Source organism: Vulpes lagopus, chromosome X, assembly GCF_018345385.1.
Source record: "Vulpes lagopus strain Blue_001 chromosome X, ASM1834538v1, whole genome shotgun sequence".
In the NCBI taxonomy this organism is placed as follows: domain Eukaryota; kingdom Metazoa; phylum Chordata; class Mammalia; order Carnivora; family Canidae; genus Vulpes; species Vulpes lagopus.
Window position 1 is genome coordinate 4068914 of NC_054848.1, and position 4288 is coordinate 4073201.

Consider the following 4288-nt stretch of genomic DNA (forward strand, 5'->3'; position numbering starts at 1 on the left):
CAATGAATATTTGGTGAGCACCAACTGTGTGTTGATACACATTGTAAGTGAAGGTACAGGGCAGTGATAAGGACAGGTAATGTCATATCCATGCAGCCTATTCATACAATAAACAGATAGGTGAGCAAAAATAATTTATGCCACCATGCTGTTCTGCGTATTGGAGAATGCAAAACAAAGAGATGGGATGGTCACAATGCCCCGGGAGATTCAGAGTGATTCTGAGTTGGCCGGTAGGGGTGATAGTGTCGACAAGTGGTGGGGGAAGGTTCCCCAAGGTTCCCCAGCAGAGATGACACTCAGACTCTCTGGATGATGACAGGGGCCTGGCAGATGCAGAGTCTGGGGAAATGGGCTTGACAATAATAGGACAGAAGAAAGGACTGTCAGTTGGACAGTCCAACTGACTTCCTCAGTCCTTACTGAGCAAAGAGGGGAGCAGGAAGAGATGAAGCTCAAGAGGTGAGTAGGGAGCAGGGCCACTGGGAGCCTTGGGGTCTTGGGAACAAGTCTGCATGTTAGCCTGGGCTTAATGGGAAGGCTTCGAGGGTGTTAAGGCGAGATGTATTTTTGCCAAAAATCATTCCATCTGCAGTGTGAACACAGAGTGAGGGAAGTGTGAGAGGAAGCAGCAAGAGACAGACTAATGCACTGGTGTAGGAATGAGAGCTCAAGGCCTTCTGGCTAGAGTGACAGTGGTACCCAGACAGAACATAGATGGGGCCAGCAGGACTGAATAATAGATTGTATATGGGATGTGAGGGGAGGAAAAGAATCAGGAGGTCTGATGGGCTTTTTGTATATTTAACATAGATGAGTAGATAGATGATACACAAATGGTAGGTAGATGATAAATAAGTGATTAATAATTTGGTAGGTAGGTAGATCGATGATAGATAATAAATAGTTGATGCATAGATGGATGAAGGATGGATGGTGGAATGGATACAGGGATAGATAGGATGAACGGATGGTGTAATGGATGGATAGATAAATATATACATAGATAAGATGGATGGATGTATTATAGGTGGATAGATAGATGATAGGGCGAGCTCCCAGTAAGTAATTTGTTATTTCCTTTCTTTATGGTATGTGGATAAAAAATTTCAATGGTTCTCTCCATTTAACAAGAAAGTGACTGAAGAAAATTATTGGCATTTTGACTTGGTCTAAGTGAAGCTAGTTTCAGCTAAATGGCAAACTACTCTGTGAGAAAGTCACCCATTGCTCAAAGAAAGAATGAAAAAGAATAACTTACTTAAATTGAGAGTGTACCCCAATGGGATCCCCCTTTCCACTGACAAATGGCAAAATGCCAGCTAAAGCCTGAATGTGTGAACGTGGACTGAACCTCATGGCCTTAGAAAAGCAAGTCAGCCCTGAAGAAGACTTTCAGCCACACTGACTTGCTTATCTAGAAAAATCTAGAAAAGACAGACTTTTCTAGGGTCTTTTGAAGGGTACCCTGCTTTGAAGGGTAGCTCGCTCTTTTTCTTTCTTTCTTTCTTTCTTTCTTTCTTCCTTTCCTTTCCTTTCCTTTCCTTTCCTTTCCTTTCCTTTCCTTTCCTTTCCTTTCCTTTCCTTGTGTGTATTGGAGAATGCAAAACAAAGAGATGGGATGGTCACAATGCCCCTTCCCTTCCCTTCCCTTCCCTTCCCTTCCCTTCCCTTCCCTTCCCTTCCCTTCCCTTTCCCTTCCCTTCCCTTCCCTTCCCTTCCCTTCCCTTCCCTTCCCTTCCCTTCCTTTCCTTTCCATCCTTTCCTTTCCTTTCCTTTCCTTTCCTTTCCTTTCCTTTCCTTTCCTTTCCTTTCCTTTCCTTTCCTTTCCTTTCCTTTCCTTTCCCTCTTGTTCTCCTCTTATTTTCTCTCTTTTTTATTTTACTATAAATATCTTTGAATTCCTCCAGAACCTAACTTTAGATTTTTTCACAAGTTGGGTGCAAGACACTGTGCTCCTAGCACAATCTGACAGAGTGTGGTGTCTGGGGTTGAGTCCTGCAGGAAGCCGACTTAGAGGGTGAATAACAAGCACAAGGTTTATCAAGATCAACATGTGTGAAAAGAAAGGGACACAAGCAAGATTGCGGACAGGGTGAGGTTAAGAGCACAGAATATAGGATCCTTCTGAAAGCTGGAAAGACAAGGACATAGATTCTTCCTCATGTCTCCAGAAAATACACAGCCTTGCCAGCACTGTGCATCAGACGTCTGACCTTCAGAATGGAGAGCCTGCTTCTCCCTCTCTGCGGCTCCCTCTGCTTATGTTCTCTGTCAAATAAATGAAATATTAAAACAAATAAGAACAGCGTGGATCACCATAGTAGCTACTCTGAATTCCCTTCTGTGGGAAGAGAAGTACCCGCCCCTAGAATCATAATCAGATTATGCAAAGTGCAGAGGGGTCAGACAAGTGGGGACTGCAGGCAGGCTACCTGGACTTTCTCTGAAACATTTATTTATTTATTTATTTATTTATTTATTTATTTATTTATTTATTTTTATGATAGTCACAGAGAGAGAGAGAGAGAGGCAGAGACAGAGGCAGAGGAAGAAGCAGGCTCCATGCACCGGGAGCCTGATGTGGGATTCGATCCCGGGTCTCCAGGATCGCGCCCTGGGCCAAAGGCAGGCACCAAACCGCTGCGCCACCCAGGGATCCCTGAAACATGTATTTAGAAGAAGGTCTCAGCTTACCCAGTTTTGCATACCCTACTGAGAAATATGAAACCTGAAAGCTAATTATTGTCTCCTTCCAGAGTAAGGATTATTTATTTATTCCTGAGAAATTGTTTATTTATTCCTGAGTCAGTGGAATTGGCCATCTGCAGTAGGCTCACAAAATGGTAACTCCCAAATATTCAATCCTGTTCAAGAGGATTTCCAGCAAATCCCATTTCTTCCATCTCAGCTACATTTCTAGGATTGGCTGTGGGGTCGTAGACAGGATTCGTGTGGCCTGTCCCTTCTTTTGCTCTTGAGAAGAGCCACAGCTCCACTGTCCAGGACATCTGAGAACCATAATGCCATCTCTGGGAATCAGAGAGCCCGACTGGTAGTCAGGAGGACCACGTCCATGAATCTAGAGGCATGTATCTTCTCTTACACGTTCATTAATGAGCCCCTCTCACATTCTAGGCACTCTTCCTGGCTTATATTATTTAGTTATTGCTGTGTGACAAATCATCCCTGAACACAGCCACTGAAAACATCAAACACTGATTATCTCACAGCTTCTGTGGGTGGACAGGCCAGATGTGGCTTGGCTGGGTTCCTCTGGCTTAAGGTATCTGATAGGCTTGCAGCCCCTCTGTTGGTCAGGGCTGCCGTCCTATCTGTGGCCCACTCGTGTTGTAGGTGAGCCTTGGTCTCTTCTTTCCTGAGCCTCTCTCTACATAGGGTTTCCTCACAGCATGGCGGCTGGGGTCCCTCAGGGCAGGTGCACGCACAGTAGGTTGTGTTGTAGGAGAGGAACGTGCAGTTAGGGAACCTGACCTGAATACTTAGAATGGGTGGTCAGCCTCTCTGATCTACCCTCTCATGGAAGACATTATGAATGAAGTAATGGCGAGTAAGCAAACTGGCTCCTTACCTGAGAGGAGGACACAATCTCTGCCTTCCAAGGCTATTAGCTACACAAACATCCCTGAAAGACATTCCAGATGGAAAGCTGTCAGTACCTCTGCTTGTAATACATGCAAAAATGCAAGAGACTCCAGAAGAATGCTCTCCCCACATCTTTTTAATATGACGTCTTGAATAAACAATCCAATTATTGAGAGGTATAATAGAGCCTATAATATGTCAAAAGGTGAGACACAATGAATCTCAGTCCCCTGGGGGAAATGAGGTGAGAAACTCCCCAAGGGTGAGTCTCCTTCCTGGAAATTAGACCTTTGCTATTCACACCATTATGTTTAAGTCCTGCTTTCAACCTTTCCAGCACAATCCTAAAAGAAAATTGATCTTCAGACAACTCAGGTGCTTTCAACTGTGAGTCATCTTGACCATGTGAATTGTGAAGTTAATTGCTACCATAACCTCCCTGAAAAGAAGTGAAGTACCGTGATTCAACACCATTAGCAATCCCAAACCAAGGTCATATTCCTTGCGAGAGTGCCTGCCTTCTGGACCATAAGAAGGCCCTGAATGGAAGACCATTATGGTACCAAATGTGACACTTTTTACAACATTAGAGATGCCTGAGGGGTAGAAATTGAAAATAGTTTTGTTTTAATTAGGTTCAAAATGGGTGTGTGTTTGTGTGCATGTGTGTTTATGAGCAAGT